Here is an 18,062-nt window from a genome sequence, read left to right as displayed (position 1 = left end):
AGGAAAAGGAAGAGGAGGAGGAGAAGGAGGAGAGCAAAGCATGATGAAGTATAGAATTAGAATTTAAAATAGATAGTTATGAATCGAGATAAAGCTAGAAAGAAAGAAATCAAAGAAGAAACATTAAAACAGATACATAAAGATGGAGAAAATTAGTGGTTGGGAAAGAGATGTAGCAATAGAGACTGAAATAGAGAAGGTGTGAGGAAAAATACGAAAGGACGAATGTTGAAAGAGAAATACGCAGAGCTAAGAGAAGGTGAGGGTAGACAGGTGGTAGATAGGCTGAGGATGAAAGCTACTGGATACACCTCTGGAAATGGAAAGAAAAAGATGGGAGAGAGAGAGAGAGAGTGCAGAGGCTTTGAAAGTTAATCAAATCGAAACAAAAGGGGAAAGGAAAAACATGCAAGTTGAATGAGATATAGAAAGATAAAAGGATAACTGAAAGGAGAGGGATGCAGGGTGGAGAAGATAAAGAAAGATTGAAAGATAGCTGAAGGGAGAGGGATAGAAGGTGAAGGACGGCTACAGAAAAAATAGAGAGCGAAAAAAAAAAGAGGAGGAGGAGGAGGAGGAAAAAAAGAAAAATGGTTGGCTGGAGAACGAAAAAAAAGGGAGGAGGGGAACAAAATATGAGAGTAAACACGACGTCGAGGAAAGGAAAATAAAACCGTCCCTTCAAAGAGCTGCCGAGAGTGTCAATGAAACGCCCCGTGGCACTCAAGTTACACACACACACACACACACACACACACACACACACACACACACACACACACACACACACACACACACACACACACAAACACAAACAAAGGCAAGAATGATGTTTATGGAGAAAAGCCAAGAGCATACAAGTGGGTGGACCAAAAGTACGAGTAACTAAACCATTCCTTTGTTTGTTTTTTGTTTTGTTTTCGTTTTTTAAGCAGGGCAAGGGAAGGCTGGCTCGCTAATGGCAGGGGAAGGCAGGCAGGGAAGGACAGGGGAAGGCTGGGAATGGTTATGAGCGGGAAGAAGAATACGTTAAGTGGTCCCGAGAAGAGAGAGACGTACCTGGAATGTTCATGTGAAGGGAGGAGGAATAATTGCGTGAAGCGGTTGTAAGAATTGTGGTGAAAATTCTAGAGGGTTTGGGGAAAGGAAGAAAAACTAGGGAAAAAATAATACAGGTAGTGGAGTGGTTGTAAGAATTGTGGTAAAAATTCTAGAGGGTTTGGGAAAGAAAAAAGATAAATGCAAGAAAGAGAAACGAGGACTTTAAAAGAGGATATTAAAACTAGTAATATATCAGGTCAAAAAAGGAAAAAATAATACAGGTAGTGGAGTGGTTGTAAGAATTGTGGTAAAAATTCTAGAGGGTTTGGGAAAGAAAAAAGATAAATGCAAGAAAGAGAAACGAGGACTTGAAAAGAGGATATTTGAACTAGTAATGCTTCAGGTCAGTAAAAAGAAAAATAATGCAAGTAGTGAAGTAGTAGTTGCAAGAATTGAGGTGAAATACGAGAGGGTTCTGGGGAAAGGAAGAAGATAAATGTAAGAAAGGGAAATGAGGACTAGAAAGGAACTCAAACAGAACCCGTTTCACCTCTTTTTCCTCAATTTTGTCTTCAAATAGCAATTCAGCAGCTCAGTAATCTATCATCCCCCTCGCTTTGACATATGGCGCCCCTTTCTCTCTCTCTGCAGCCAGCATTAAAAAGGCTCCCGAGGCTGCACGTGAAGAGGCGCAATAGCTGTTGGCCCCGCGGGTGTGTGTGGGAGAGAGATCAAAGTGGAGGAGGAGACTCAGGCGTGGAGAGAGGATTTAACGTCTTGCCTCCTCGCGCCTTCATATCGCGGGCCGGAACAGTGAATTACTACCTCGCCACGGTGGCTTCCTACACACAGACTGACGTTTAGTATACCCGTTCAAAAGGAGGAGGATGTGTGGGTCTTGATGTTTCTTGGTTAAAATAGTGTGTTCCATGCCTTGCTTTCTTATCGTGGAGTGTAAACGATAAACTTCGCCGCGATGACTTCCAAGCAGACTTCCGTTTAGTATACCCGTTCCAAAGGCGTATGATGTGAGGACGGTGTTGCCTCCTAGATAAGACGAGAGAGAGTCGTGTGTTCAGTACCTTTCTTTGTTATGGTGAAGCGTGATTTTGCGGTAATGGAAGCAGCTCAAGGGTAAAAACAAAACAAAACAAAAAAAAGTCCTCAAAGCACTGTTCCTATAAAGAAGTAGAGTGGTTAATTGAGAGGTAAGTTTCGGGGGGAGAGGTGCCTTGATACTATTACGGATATTCTTATTATTGAGATCCATGGAAGGCCAACAATCAACAATAAACAGGGTGAACAACAAACGGAAGAAACTTGGACCACTGAATGTCTTGCAGGGTCATAAGTTCTCAAGGAAGGGATAGGTCGTGATATTAACAAAGTTTCGATTGAGTGGAGAGTGGAATCCAATATTAAGTCGTGAAACTCTAATATGATGACCTATCCTCCATTTCGACTTCTTGCACCTCTCAGAAACGTGAATGTCTGCTTCTCTTATGTCCGGTTCTTATGTGTTTCAGCTTCTTGTCTACTCGGCTTTCGCATCTCTGGTTCTTTCATTCCGGTTCTCTTATGTTAGGTTCTTCTGTATGTCATCTTGTCTACTTGGTTCTTGCATCTCAGGTTCTTATATGTATGGGTCTTCTCTATCAGGCTCTTGTGTATGTCAGCTTGTCTCCTAAGTTCTTGTATGGCAGGTTGTCTTAGGGGATAATCACGTAAAGAAAAGGAAGTTTGTGTGTCGCATGGCTGGAACACTTTTTGCTGGTCCTGTGCAGAGGTATTCGGGGGAGAAGAAAACTGCATGCGACACTCAAATTGGAGCTGTGCATCAATGAATGTTTGATCGGACAGGGCTTTGGCGACGAGGGGGAGGAGGAAAGAAAGGTTAAAAGACGACATGAAGGAGAAAGAGGAAAAGAAGGAGACGGAGGAGGAAGAAGAAGAGGAGAAGATATTTTGTGCAAGAATGGATGAAAAGGAAGAGAAAGAGATTAAGGACGAATAATTAAACTGCCTTCCTTACTCACTAATTGGTATCGATTGTACTGTGTGTGTGTGTGTGTGTGTGTGTGTGTGTGTGTTTAGGTCATGTTATCAGGATTCTCTCTCTTTTTTTTTGGGGGGGGGACTCAAGCCTTAGTAGTTGTATATCACCTTTCTCTAATCTAAACTGGAGCGTCTCTTTTTTTTTTATCCATTCCCTCTGGTTTGATTATTCTCGTCCGTCTTTGATTATCATGATTAATTTAATATTCTAAAGCCCTTTGCCCTCTGCTTTCATTTCGGCTTTTCCTTCTCTCTTTTTTTTCTGCGGGGATTTTTCTTTTGTTATCTCCCTCTCTTGTCCTTCCCTTTAATCTGGTGGTCTCGTGGTTTTTCTGTTTGTTTGTTTTTATTTCCACATTTTTTCTCTCCCTTTCCAAGCTTTTTTTATCTTCAATCTTTTGGCTTTTATCCTCAAGCGGACCCTTTCATCTGGTTTTGCTCCTCTCTGTCTCTCTCTTTCTCTCTTTTCCTCTACTCCTTTACTTCTGTTATTCTATTTCCTTTTCCATCATCTTTCTTTCTTCCTTTTACTCCTGTTCTTCGCTCTCCAGTCTTGGTTATCTCTTCTTCTTGATTCTGGTCTTCATCTTTTTCTTCCTTTCTCTTCCTTCCGTCCCTCATCTCTTTCTCTGGTTCTTGCTTCTTCTTACTTACACTTTTCTTCTTTTTCCTGCTTAAGCTTTATTTTCTACCTGCTTTCTGCTCCTCCTTTCCCCTTTCCGTCTTTTCTTCCTCTAACTCGTTCTTTTCCCCTTCATCTTTCGTTTTTTTTATTTGTCTCCTTTCCTTCGTTTCTCATAGTCATTTGTTCCCTGTTATTCCTCTGTCTCCTTCTTTTGCTCCATTTTCCAATCTGTTTTATCTTTTCATTTTGTTCCTTTATCTTCCTTTTCCCCTCTTCCTTTTATCCTCTTTCGCCTGATCCTTCTTCTTCTCTGCTCTTCCCTCCATCCTTTATTTTATCCTTCACCTCTTCGTTTTATTTTTATTGTCCTTGGTTTATCACACTCCTCCTCCTCCTCCTCCTCCTCCTCCTCCTCCTCCTCCTCCTTATTTTCGTGTTCCAGTCTTTTAATATTTCCTCTTTTTTTATTTATTTCTACTCACTTTTTTTTCTTCCTGTTCTTTCTATCTTTCTTCCCTTTCTTTTTTTTCTTTTTTCCTCTCCTTGATACTTTTCTTCCTCTTTTCCCTCGTCTTCTCTTCCACTAAATCTTGCTCCTAGTTCTTCTCCTCCTCCTTTTATTCTCCTTCCCAATAGATCTTTCCTCTTCTCTCTTTTGCTCCAGTCTTTTCTATCTCTCTCTCTCTCTCTCTTGCTCCTGCTCCATATATCTCCTGGTATTTATTAGTTCTTTCCTCTTCTTCTGCTCTTGTGTTCTCTATCTCTCTCTCTCTCTCTCTCCTCCTCTTGCTCTGTATCTCTCCTACTTTCTACAAATCTCTCCGTGCTCTCTCTCTCGTCTCTTGCTACAGTTTCTTCGGTTCTCATCTTTTCCTTCTTCTCTTTCCTGGTTCCTCTTCTTTCTCCTGCTGCAGTCTTTCCTCTCTCTCTCTCCCTTCCCTGCCTGCTATGTATCTCTCTTGCTACCTACAAATCTCTCCTTGCTCTCTTTCTCTTCTCTTGCTACGTTTTCTTCGGTTCTCATCTTTTCCTTCCTCTTCTTTCTCCTGGTGCAGTCTTTTCTCTCTCCCTTTCCTGCTTGCTATATATCTCTCCTGCTACCTACAAATCTCTCCTTGCCCTCTCGCTCTTCTCTTGCTACGTTTTCTTCGGTTCTCATCTTTTCCTTCTTCTTTCTCCTGCCTCCTCTTCTTTCTCCTGGTGCAGTCTTTTCTCTCTCCTGCTCTTGCTCTCTCTACATATCCTGCTACATACAAACCTCTCCTTGCTCTCTCTCGCCCTCGTCACTTGCTACATTTTCTTCAATTCTCGTCTTTTCCTTCCTCTCTTTCCTGGTTCTCTTCCGCCTAGTGATCACCCTTTTACGTCTCCATCTTTTCCTCCTCTCCTCTATTTTATGTTGTCCTCACTCTCGGGATTTGCTTTTTAATCTTCGGTTATTGCCGCTTGCTCCGTCCCCTACTTTTTAATCTTCTAATTCTTCCCCTTACCTCCATTTTTAACTCCCCTCTTCTGCTGCTGCCTCAGGTCCTTGTTGTTCTCCTTTCAGTCCGCGCCGTTTTCGTTTTCAGATGTTCGTTTTGGTTTATACTTTTTATTTTTTTGGTTTATTCGTGTTTCCTTTCGTTCTGTATTTATTTGCTTTGGTTTATGTTCCTCCTCCTTTCCTGTGTTTTTTTCTTAACTTTGCTTTGGTTTCGTTGTTTTCTATCCTTACTCTCTCTCTTTCTAACTATATATCTATCTTTATGTCTATATCTTGCTACTTATCCTTTCTACTTATACTTTCATTCATTTTTTACGTATCATGGTTTATGTTCCTCCTTTCCTGTTTTTTTCTTAACTTTGCTTCGTTTTCGTTCATTTCTATCCTTGTTATCTCTCTAACTATCTATCTATCTATCTGTCCTTCTTTCTATCTATCTATCTTTCTACCTATCCTTTCTGCTTATTATTTCGTTCATTATCTACGTACCATGGTTTCTGTTTCTCCTTCTTCCCTGTGTGGTTTTTTTTCTTAACTTTGCTTTGTTTTCGTTCTTTATCCTTGCTCTTCTCTCTAACTATCTATCTTTCTGTATCTATCTGTCTATTTATCTTTCTTTCTAATTATCTGTCTTTCTTTCTGACTCTCGAACTATCCATCCATCTAGCTATCTGCCCTTCCCTCCCCCTAAAGAGCATATACTATACCAGCTCAGGAAACAAACACATCGTAATAAACATAATAATAACAAGCTTTACCGTACAAAAAACACCCACCAACCGACCCCGTCCCAGGCAAAACCATCTCACCCAACGACCCGACACGGCAGGGCGCGAGGTGACGACTCCGAGCTCTTGCCACACTCCGCGAAGCTCCCCATTAGCGGCATTAACACGGCCCGGGCGAGAGAGGCGGGTTAGGAGGGTCATTTTGCCGCATCCGTGTAGACTATAATATCCAGCGCCGGGATGCGGGAGCGTGTCAGAGGACCAGGAGAGCTTTGCATGCCGTGTTATATCAGGGGAGTGGGTGATCAGGTGTGTGTGTGGGGGGGAAAGGGTGGTGGAAGAGTGTGAGGGGACCAGTTGGAGGAGGGCTTTGCATGGTGTTAGATCAGCTGTGTGGTTGGTTAAGCGTGCGTTGAGGGATTTGGGTGGAGTGTTTGATGGTGCCTGTTTGCATTGTAGGAAGAGAAGGAGGAGCATGCGTGTGGTGGAGGTCTGGTTGTGTGTGTGTTGGGAAGGGTGAGAGGGGGGGAGAAGCACACACACACAGACACACACACACACACGCACACACACGCACACGCACACGCACGCACATCTCGTTTACTGTCTCGCCTGGTTTCGTGTTGTTCCATCTCTGGATTGCCGTTCAATCAACTTAAATGTCCACCATCAGTCAGTTCTCCTGGACGTGTAACCCCCCTCCCCTTCCCTCCCCTCCCCTCCCCTTCCATCCCCTCCCATCCCCTTCCATTCCCTCCCCTCCCCTTCTTCACCACTACCACTATCATTGACCTTTTTTTTCAGCAACTTTAATTTATTTCTAGAGTCGATACTGTTTATTTTCTCTATTTCTCTATCTATCTATTTATTTCTTACGTATTGCCACATCGTTTTCACTTATAACGTAACTTTGGCCCTGATCGCTTCCTTTATGGTGACAAATTTCTTCAACTTTACCTCGTATGCAAATTTAGGGTGAAGTTTCCTTTTTTGAAATACATTTTGTTCTGCTGCTGTTCCTGTTTCTAAGCGTCTGTTGCTGTTGTTTTTTGTATTGGTGTTAAGTCAGATATTTTTCCATGATATTCCATAGGAGAGAGAGAGAGAGAGAGAGAGAGAGAGAGAGAGAGAGAGAGAGAGAGAGAGAGAGAGAGAGAGACGGACAGGAAAGTTTATTTGATATTTCACAGTTTTCTTCTCCAACTGTACATTTTTATCATATCCTAGCTTCCTCCTCCTCCTCCTCCTCCTCCTCCCTTCCTCCTCCTCCTTCTCCTCCTCCTCCTCCTCCTCCTCCTCCTCCTCCTCCTCCATCCCTCCCTTCCTTCTTTTCACTCTTCTATTTCTGTTTCTCTTCTTCAGAACGCTATAAAATCACATTGTATATTTTTCTTCAAGAGCGCCACCACACACTTTTACAATTCTTTGGCCACATCGGAGACGCCGCGGAGGTGGAGAACACGGTCGGTATTTTCAGACCCTTCCGCCTCTCACATCAACTCTTTCCAAAGGCCAAAAAAGAAGATTAACCTGGTTCTCATGAGTGTTCTTTGAGGTTCACGGTACAGAAGAAGGGTCAGACTATACCACCAGGGTCATAAAACTACCCCTCCAAATGCCCAAACTCCTATACGAGAGCCTTGTCAAATGTGTGTGTGGCCGACGAAACGTTTGAGGATATGGGCCCAGAAGCTTTAATCCTCCTGTCGTGCCTGTCTTGTGGTAATAGTCGCGTAATGGAACTCTTTAGCCCGAGAAAAACTGCTTACTTAGGGCACTCGCTGCGAAATGGTAACACGTATGGCGGAGAAAGGAAAGTTAAGGAAGGAAAGGATTAAGGAAAAAACGAAGGTAATATTGAATGAGTTTGTAATAGAGGAGTGTGTTTGTGGTGGAGAAGGAAAGGAGGAAGGAAAGTTAACGAAGGAAAGGATTAAGGGAAAAACGAAGGATAAATTGAATGAGTTTGTAATAGAGGAGAGAGAGGAGTAGAAGAAGGAAAGTTAAGGAAGGAAATGATTAAGGAAAAACGAAGGATAAATTCAATGAGCTTGTAACAGGGGAGAGAGAGGAGTAGGAAGAAGGAAAGCTAAAGAAGGAAAAGATTAAGGAAAGAAAACGAAGGAAAATGTGAATGAGCTTGTAACAGAGGAGAGGGAGAAGTAAGAAGAAGGAAAATTAAGGAAGAAAAGGAATGAGAAAAAAACGAAGGATAAATTGAATGAGCATGTAATAGAGAAGAGAAAGGAGTACGATGCAGGAATATTAAGAAAAAAAAACGAAGGATAAATTTAATTAGCATGTAACAGAGGAGAGAGAGGAGTAAGATTAAGTGAGGTAGGAAAGGAAAGGATTAAGGATGAAAACGAAGGAAAATGTGAATGAGCTTGTAACAGAGAAGAGAAAGGAGTACGATGAAGAAAAATTAAGCAAGGAAAGGATTAAGGAAAAAACGAAGGCTAAATTGAATAAGCTTGTAACAGAGGAGAGAGAGGAGTAGGATGAAGAAAGATAAGCAAGAAAAGGATTAAGGATGAAGACGACGGAAAAATTGAATGAGCTTGTAATGGAAGAGAGAGAGGAGTAGGATGAAGGAAAGATTAGCAAGGAAAGGATTAAGGAAAAAACGAAGGCTAAATTGAATGAGCTTATAATGGAGGAGAGGGAGGAATAGGAAGAAGGAAAGATTAGCAAGGAAAGGATTAAGGATGAAAACGAAGGAAAATGTGAATGAGCTTGAAATAGAGGAATGTTGTGTCTGTAGTGTGTTAGTTAGTTCTTGGTGTGTAAATAAAGTAGGAAAGCTGCCAGCAACAATGTAATGATTTCTTTTCGTTCGCGTTTCTTCAGCTGCATCAAGGTTCGAGGAAGGACTGTGAGCCTGCGAGTGACAGCTGAACTTTCCGCTCTAGCGTGAGTAAAAGACAAAGGCTGTATTAAAGACGCCGTTTTATGTATTGTTATTTTCTTTATTTATTCATTTATTTATTTATTTCATTTCATTATTTGTATTTGTTTGCTTTTTTTTTAATGCGAAAAGAAAAGAAATAAAAAAAGTGAAAATTCAATAAGTCTGATTCATGATTAGCACACGATACATTTTATAGTAACTTGAGTGGATTATCGTTCACTGCTAAAGTATGTGGTTCGTTAGTAAGTTAAAGAAAAATTTAATATCAGGCAACCTTAAATATCGCGTACGCCTCACAATGAAAAGATGAACCGCGGCGGATGTGGTGTCCTAATTGTTTTTCCAGCGTTGCGGCTGCTGGAACAACGCTGCCTCGTCGCTGTGCCGGCTTTCCAAAACGTATTTAGGTCATAATTTCCATAGGCAAATTAGGAATAACTGAAATTATGCAAACATTTGATCAAACGAATTTACATTCATGACATTGCCAGTGTAACAGGATTTGTCATGTATCTTGTCCACCGTATTGGCAGGGAGCGGCAAGGGAGTATGTTGGGCAGGGGCAGGAGGTGGCAGGGGAGTGTGTGGGACCAGGGGCAGGGGGCGGCAAGGGAGTGTGTGGGTGGCAGCAGGAACGTGGGCATGCAGGCAGGGTCAGGGAGGCAGTCAGGTTTTTAGGGCGCCTCCACGATCTGCTGGCAACACTGCTATCAACGTGTCCCATTACATGACGACAACAACGAATGGCCGGCACTTCCCTGACAGGTTAGCAACTTTTTGTTAACATGCTAAAAATAGAGAGCGCAATAAATGTACACACACGAGGCAGGTTTGTTGTCATCATGTTGCTTGCCGGTTAGTATGCTGTATAGGCTCGCAGCTTTTGTACGCATCATCCGCACCATTACCGGATTTCCTTCTGTTTATCTTCTTAATCTCCCGACGTAACGGTCCGTCAGGGTCTCTTTTATCCACCTCGGCTCAGTCACCGCTCATCGCTGCCACAACTGTCCTCCACGCGTCGGGTTTCATGTCTCAGTAAGTGTTATTCCTGTGTTCTAATTACACGGAATGTGAACGATAGAGTTCGTTTATGAGTAAAGTTTAATCCCGTGATCGCTTCATCCTCTTTCCTGTCATCGCCTTTCAGCGCGTGCTCTTCAAGCATTCATGCTGTCAATATGCACCCTCGTCCAAAGGGTTGCTGCCAACATGTCGACACCCAGAGTTTCCAACATGTACTGGACATTGATGTTGGTAGCTTGCTGACATGTTTGAGATGTTGTTTAACATTGTTGCTTGTTTGAGAGCACGTGTGGCCGCTCACTAAGGCGCGGGGAAAGTTAACGTTTGCGAGGCTATTCGTGTATTCATCAAGGTGAGGGAGGCAGAAGGGGGGGGGGCAGGTGTGTGTGGGGGAGACAAGCAAGCAGGCAGGCAGGCAGGCATGTAAAGAGACGCGGCAAAGTTAGCGGCAGCTCGGGAACGCTGGCCGTGTGTTCCTGAAGGCAGTGTGGGACTACCTGCCGGCGAGGCTGCTGGCGGACCGTCATAATTGCGCTGAGAAATCTCATTAATCTTCGGTTATTAGTCTCGGCCCGCTGGAGTTCGCATGGGGCTCCTTCTCGCACTTTGATTAGCGTCCATCAGGAATATTGATGCGGTGGGGGTGGTGGGGGTGATAGTGGTGGTGGTGGGGGGGGCCGTTTGGTCGTGGTGGTGGTGGAGGTGGTGGCGATGGTGGTGGTGCTTCTTTCTCTTTCAACACTGAGAAAGGAGAGCATCCCAACTTTACATTTTTCAGCAAGTTGAAGGGGTTGTGTCAGACAGGGTCCGCTTTTCCCTTCGTGTTGGTCAGTTTTAAAAGTGAAATCTCTCACCGACACTGTCCATCACAACTCATAATATAGACCAAGTGTTATTTTTCTGTGACAGAGATAATGACACCTCAAGGCAAAGATTTCCCTCATAAATAGGCAACGCAGAGCAGAGTGTATCCTTTTTTTCGAACTTTCTTTTCCGGGGATACTGAAGAAAGTACAGTATAGACCAAGTGTTATTTTTTCTGTGACAGAGATAACGACACCTCAAGGCAAAGATTTCCCTTCTAAATATGCAGCGCAGAGCAGAATGTATCCGTTTTTTCGAACTTTCTTTTCCGGGGATACTGAAGAAAGTACTTTTATACACACATTTCCAAAAATTCTAGCGGCACTTTCCACGGGCCAGGCCAAGGGGAGCAGCGTCCTTTAAGTCCAGGGAAAAGGCTGTCTTGTGTAGGCCAGAAAAAGCCTGCCCCTGGTCCTCCTCCCGGCCGAGAAGATATTACCGACTCGCACGCAGGTCGCCGCCGCCTGAGTGACCTTTTGTGCGGCGGGAAAGAAGAGCAGAGGACGGCGGGGAGTGGCGGGGCGAGGCGACGAAGATGGTGACGGTGGTGGTGGATGTGGTGCAGGGGGGGAGGGTCGTGGTAATAGTAATAGAAGTGGTGATTTGGGAGTAATGCTGGAGGTGGTGATCGTTATAGTGGTGCTAGTGGTGCGATTGTTGTTAATAAAAGCATGAAGTTATCGAGGAAGAAGTGTGAGACTGTTGAATGATTTAAGTTTTTCGCGATGTTCTTCTTTGATTTTGTGACACCAGGATTATAAAGGAAAATATAAATGGTGTAAAAATGTTGTGGTTGGAGGAAGATAATCAAGAATACACACACACACACACACACACACACACACACACACACACACACACACACACACACACACACACACACACCTCCCCCCGCACACTCCTACACACACACGCACACTCACACACACACACACACCTACACCCCCTCACCCACCCCCACACACACACACGCATTAAACACACAAACGGTGATGGAGCGCCGTGAGTTTGTGTTGGTTTGCTTGCGGGAGCCTAATGGAAGTTTGTTTGGTGAAGGAAAGTCGTTTTTATTTTTGTTTGTTTGATTTTGTTTGTCTTGCTCGTGAGGATGAGGCGGCGGCAAATGGTAATGGAGTGGCTCGTGATCGGCCGTCGTTCGCCCGTAATTAATCTCTTGCGGGAAGTCTTGGTGCGTCTCAAGAGAACTGTCGAGTGTCACCGTTTGGATCAGGTCATTTATTGTGCTTACCATGGCTGCCAACCTTCGTGGAGATGACTTGGTCGTGGGTACATAGAGTCATATTCTCAAACATTTCGGCGGCCAAGCACACATATTTAACAAGGCTTTCCTAGGAGTTTGGGACATCTCTAGGGGTAGTTTTATGATTTCTCTGGCAGTTTGACCCTTCTTATGCACTTTAAATCTACAAAACACTCCCTAGAACCCGACTGATCTTCTTTTTCGGACTTTGGAAGTTGTTAATGTGAGGGATGGAAGCGTCTGGCAATGCCGATTATAATTTTTAGGTTCCTGGTCTCGTGAAGGCCTCGCGAGCCATTAGGTATAATGTATGTTATCCTCGCATCATTAGAGTTTGATAGACATTAGCGATTTTTTTCTCTATATTTATTATCTTCTTTATGAGTTTTCTTATGTTTGTCACCTTCTCAGTTGATATTTTTGTGTGTTTTAGTAACGGTTATAGCTGTGCACATTATTTGGTTGGTAGTCGTTGCATGAGAGCTAAATAAATAGATAAGTAAATAAAATAAATGGATACCGTAAATTTTCATATATCGTAAAGTCTTTTCTCTCCTTTCCATGTAGGCTGAGCCGAGCAATAGCCGACTAACGGGCAGCCAGTCCCTCGGTCCTTTGGAGGCGCCATTCTCCCCGCCGTACCTTACATTACCGAGGCGTCTTAATTCTGGATTCCCTTTGAAGAAATGAATATTGCATCCACGTGAAGAGCCTGGAAACCTGCAAGGTATTTGAGGATTCTCACGTCGGACCTTCTTCCCTTAGTTGTGTGAGTATGAAGCGTGTGAGTGTGTGTGCGTGTGGGGGGGAGTGGGGTGCGCGTGTGTGTGGCTGTAGGTGTATATTCTTCTACGTCCTCCTCGGGTTCTGTGGCCGGGCGGCAAACACTTTTCCCCGCCGCCAAGACCAAGTAACCACTCCGCGGACGGGCTCTCACGCGTCGCCGAGATCAAAGCACCTCTCGAAACCAAACTTTTATCATTTCCTCAAGTTAGTCAATATTACGCGTCTGGCGAGCCTTGGCGCTGGACGAGGACGAGGACGAGGACGGAGGCGATGATGGAAAGTAAAGTGGGCGGATGGCGGACAGCGGCGGATGGCGGGGTAGTAAAAGAGGCCGTGAGAAGAGACTGAGATCGAGTAACGTCTTGAGAGAGCGTGTCGAGGCTCTCATCATGGCACACGAGTGAACGTTTGCTGGACATTGTCAGGAGGAATCAAGAGACCAAAGAGCCGATAGGGTAAGTGTGACCGTAAATGATAAACACCCTGGTTGTCATGTCTCGTAAGGTGCGGGCGGGTGGATGGCAAGACGGGTTGATGAAGGCCGCGAGAAGAGATAGAGCTACGTTTAGTAAGAAGGTGTTGAGGTTTTTTTTAGTATTGCGTAACTGGCGTGAAGGTGGAAAGAGCAGGCGAGATTACAGAAAGGAGAACAGCCAGGCTAAATGAACGGCTCTGTACCACGCGATTGTAGCAGTGTACATAGACTTAAGGCTTATAAATACCTTGAAGTCCATCTGTATCTTAAGTTTTCAAGTGTGTTCCCTTTATCATCCCCATTCATACTGATCGATAGTCTTCTGATTTTTGACACTCGGAGGGTTTCATATTGTGTTAGGGCTCTAGAGGTGTCCCGATGGGCATAGAAAACCGCGCTAAATGACCCACGCTGTTTTGATCTCGAGGGATGGATGCTGTTGATGCTCTCGTGACGTGATGTTTCGAGTTTGGAAGGAAAATTTTATAGACTCAATAGCACGTCTGGCGTTTTTTTTTTTTGTGTGTGTGTGTGTTGAAAATAAAGATTGTCTCCTACAGAACCTTTTCTCCTCATGTGTGAATTGCAAGGCTGTATGTGGGCTAATAACTCCCAGATTGTTAGTATTCTGTGTCTGTAATCGCTCCAGTTAGTGTCACCGTAACACCTCGCCTCCTACACCTTGCCGAACGCGTCACACCATCGATCCGAGTTGTCACGCGCGTGGGTGTATGGGTAGGCGGGGGTGGTAGGGGTGGTGGGGGAAGGGGTGAGGGAAGGGAAGGGAGAGCTGTGCCGCGGATGGTCGTCACAAGCCAGCTGTTCCCCGCACACGACCGCCCTTATGATACTCCACTTTGCCGGCCGAGGCGCTCAAACTAATTAAATGAGTCTTCTCTTGCGCTTTATGATTCTACTTTTTCTTCCTCTTCTTGTTAATTTATTTAGTTAGTTTGTTAGTTATTCTTTCGTCTGTTTTATCGATTTATTCATACCCTTGTCTTGCATTTTATCATTCTAGCTGGTTTATATATTTTTTCTCTACCTGTTTATTTACTTATATGACTTTTTAATTATTCTTATGTTTCTTTATTCATTTATTCGTTTCTTAGGTTATTAGTTAGGTCAAGTAAGCTAATTCTCTATGTCTATTATTATCTATGTCTTTATTATTATGTCTGTTAGTTAGGTTTTTTAGGCTATTTGTTAGGTTAATCAGGTAATCCATTTGTCTGTGTCTATAATACATTCTTGTTCGAGTTTGTTTTCCTTTTCTCCAGCTCGCCTGACACAAGCATGGGCGGGGCTTTCTCATGGTGAAAGATCGGCTCCTTGTTGGCTCCACCTCCACAAGCCAGTCACGCTCCAGCCGCCCGCCCTCGCCCCTTCCCTTCCTCCCTGCCCCTCTTCCTCCCTTTCTCCCCCGTCACTCCCTGCCTCTCTCCCTTCCTGTCTCCCTTACTCTCTTACTCTCTATCTTCCTACCTCCCTGCATCCCTCCCTCCCTCCCTTTCTTTCTCCCTGTTTCTTTCCCTCCCTTTCCCTCTTACTCTCCGTTCCTGCCTCCTTCCCTCCCACCCTTTCTCCCTGCCCCTCTTCCTCCCTCCCTTCCTCCCTCACTCCCTCCCTCCATGTAGTCGGCCCTCTGCTTGCCTGCCTCTCACTCCCTCCCTCCCTTCCTCCTTCCCTTCCTTCCATACTCCCTCCCTCCATGTAGTCGGTCCTCTGGTTGCCTACCTCCCTCCCTCCCTCCCTCCTTCCCTCCCTTCCATACTCCCTCCCTCCATGTAGTCGGCCCTCTGCTTGCCTGCCTCTCTCACTCCCTCCCTTCCTCCTTCTCTCCCTTCCATACTCCCTCCCTCCCTCCGCTTGACTGCTGCACAACCTCGCCTCGGGAGCCTCGACCCGGGGATATGTCTCTATTACACGCTTCTTGTACAAAAATAATCCCTGAGTTTTACGTCACGCCACCCTCGAGTGTGCTTGCTTGTCTGGGGAAGCTCGCTGAAAATAAATGGAGATTCTGTCTGGAGCCGCTTTCGAGGGAGAAATATTTTAGCTATGTGTTGTGTGTGTGTGTGTGTGTGTGTGTGTGTGTGTGTGTGTGTGTGTGTGTGTGTGTGTGTCCGCCGAAGTGAGCTATTTTAGGAGGCAAGCATCAGTACGCCTATTGATTAATGAGTTCTACATTTTGGGGGGTCCTTTTCTTTGTTGCCGTAGAATAATATTTGTGCTCCTTAACTGCGTGTCTCCTTTACCATGTGTCTCCTTTACCGTGTGTCTCCTTAACCGTGTGTCTCCTTTACCGTGTGTCTCTTTTGCCGTGTGTCTCCTTAACTATGTGTCTCTTTAACCGTGTGTCTCCTTTACCGTGTGTCCCCTTTACTGCGTGTCTCCTTAACAGTGTGTCCCCTTTACTGCGTGTCTCCTTAACCGTGTGTCCCCTTTACTGCGTGTCTCCTTAACCGTGTGTCCCCTTTACTGCGTGTCTCCTTAACTGTGTGTCTCCTTAACTGTGTGTCTCCTTAACTGTGTGTCTCCTTTACCGTGTGTCTCCTTTACCGTGTGTCTCCTTAACCGTGTGTCTCCTTTACCGTGTGTCTCCTTTACCGTGTGTCTCCTTAACCGTGTGTCTCCTTTACCGTGTGTCTCCTTTACCGTGTGTCTCCTTTACCGTGTGTCTCCTTAACTGTGTGTCTCCTTAACTGTGTGTCTCCTTTACCGTGTGTCTCCTTAACTGTGTGTCTCCTTAACTGTGTGTCTCCTTAACTGTGTGTCTCCTTTACCATGTGTCTCCTTAACTGTGTGTCTCCTTTACTGCGTGTCTCCTTTACCGTGTGTCCCCTTTACTGCGTGTCTCCTTAACCGTGTGTCTCCTTTACTGCGTGTCTCCTTAACCGTGTGTCCCCTTTACTGCGTGTCTCCTTAACCGTGTGTCTCCTTTACTGCGTGTCTCCTTAACCGTGTGTCTCCTTTACCATGTGTCTCCTTAACCGTGTGTCTCCTTTACCATGTGTCTCCTTAACCGTGTGTCCCCTTTACTGCGTGTCTCCTTAACCGTGTGTCTCCTTTACCATGTGTCTCCTTAACCGTGAGGAGTCGAAGTCTGTCGTATTACCGAGTGGTGCGCAGAGAACGTTCCATCCTACAGAAGCCGGTGTGCCACGTCCCCGAGCCGCCTGAGCCTCTTAAGTGTGCGTGTCCCTGGTTGGCTATTTGCTGAGCTCGAGAAAATCCTGTCAACATGTCCGTAAAATATCCGTTACCAATCAAATCTCCGAAGGGACGAAAAACAGGAGCGAGGGAAATGTGATACAGAGGCAGCGGAAATGTACGACCCTTACGGAAGGCTCACGTTGGGTAGGGCGAAGGGGAATTTAATTTGGAATGTGGCTTATAAATGTATTGATCAAGCTGTCCCGTTTTAACATTCACAAAGGAGATGTTTTCAATTCCCTCCCCATCCACAAATAACCTCCACTTAAACCCTTCTTTCGTATACGCATCACCTACATTCTTTTCCTATTGATTTCACTCATCCTCTACTCTATTCGTGAAGGTTTTACCCCCAAGATATTCCCATCCAAATATACAAATAACCTCCACTTGCAACTTAGAACGCATCAACTACATTTCTTTCCTATTTAATTTCACTCATCCTATACTCTATTCGTGAAGCTGTTTTACCCCCAAGATATTCCCATCCAAATATACGAATAACCTCCACTTAGAACTTAGAACGCATCAACTACATCTCCTCCTTATTGATTTCACTCATCCTCTACTCTATTCGTGAAGCTGTTTTACCCCCAAGATATTCCCATCCGAATATACAAATAACCTTCAATTAATTTATTTTTTTTAGTGTATACATCAACTACATTTCTTTCCAAATTGGTTTCACTCACCCTCTATTCATAGTCCAGTTTTACATTCAAGTTATCCCCTCCAAATATGCAAATAACCCCATTTAAATCCTTCTTTGGTATATACATCTACTATATTTCTTTCTGATTGATTTCACTCATCCTCTTCTCCATTCCTGAAGCAGTTTTACCTCCAAGATATTCCCTGTTTTCCACGCGGGTCAACGTTGAGCCTGCACGTCAAACTAAGGGAGGGAGGAAGGGACACGGAAACTGCAAGCTGAAGACAGAACGACGTGACAGAGAGAAGGGCGAAGAGCGATGAGAAAGCTGAGTGAGAGGGAGGAACGTGAACAGAAAAAAAAAGAAGAGAGCAAGTGTCAGAGAAAGGAAGGGGAATGTCAGAAAGAAGAACAGTGCCCTGGAATTGAAACGAGAGGGAGAGACACAGACACACACATGGACACACAGACACACGTACAAACAGACAGAGGGATGGCCCCGTCTACAAGTGAGCGGTTCTCAGCCTTATGACGGACGCCTGAAGGGAGAAACTCTTTTGGCAGGTTGAATAATGTCTTGCAGCGGGAGTGACGAGCTCATCAGAGAAGCCCAAGAAGATGTCTGTGTGTGCCGGGGAGAAATAGTTAAGACTTTTAATATGAGAGAAAGACAGAGAGAGAGAAGGAGGAGTAGCAAGATGGCCTTTTTAACTAGACATTCACAAAGTCTTCCTGTATCTGCTTACTTCCCGCACTGCATTCATGTCCCGGACGCGACGTGAAGACAAGGAAAATGAAGTTACAGGCCTCACAGGGTTTAATCAAGACCTTTTCTGGTGCTCTCTGCATAAACTAATTGAATTTAAATGTGAAGGGAAAGTTTTCGTCTGTGTGTGTGTGTGTGTGTGTGTGTGTGTGTACTTCAACTCAGTTCCT

The 18,062-nt window shown here is 44.6% G+C and overlaps 1 protein-coding gene and 1 long non-coding RNA gene across 3 annotated transcripts in view; one reads left to right on the top strand and one right to left on the bottom strand.

The window, feature by feature from the left end:
* The window catches only part of LOC126998575 (hemicentin-1-like), a 95,364-nt gene that overhangs the window by 44,709 nt on the left and 32,593 nt on the right, over positions 1-18,062 (bottom strand). The window lies entirely within an intron of this gene.
* Positions 1-18,062, top strand: part of LOC126998576 (uncharacterized) — a 198,295-nt gene that overhangs the window by 172,654 nt on the left and 7,579 nt on the right. Inside the window, exons 6-7 of one of the 2 annotated variants that reach the window (XR_007752937.1) lie at positions 12,565-12,724; positions 14,539-14,852. This is a non-coding gene — a long non-coding RNA (uncharacterized LOC126998576). Of the gene's footprint in view, positions 1-12,564; positions 12,725-14,538; positions 14,853-18,062 lie in introns of those variants that run through there. The other variant, XR_007752938.1, reaches the window with a different exon arrangement.

Source organism: Eriocheir sinensis, chromosome 14 (assembly GCF_024679095.1).
Source record: "Eriocheir sinensis breed Jianghai 21 chromosome 14, ASM2467909v1, whole genome shotgun sequence".
NCBI classification, from domain to species: Eukaryota; Metazoa; Arthropoda; class Malacostraca; order Decapoda; family Varunidae; genus Eriocheir; species Eriocheir sinensis.
Note: the sequence above shows the minus strand (reverse complement) of the source record. Positions and strands in the feature narration are given on the sequence as shown.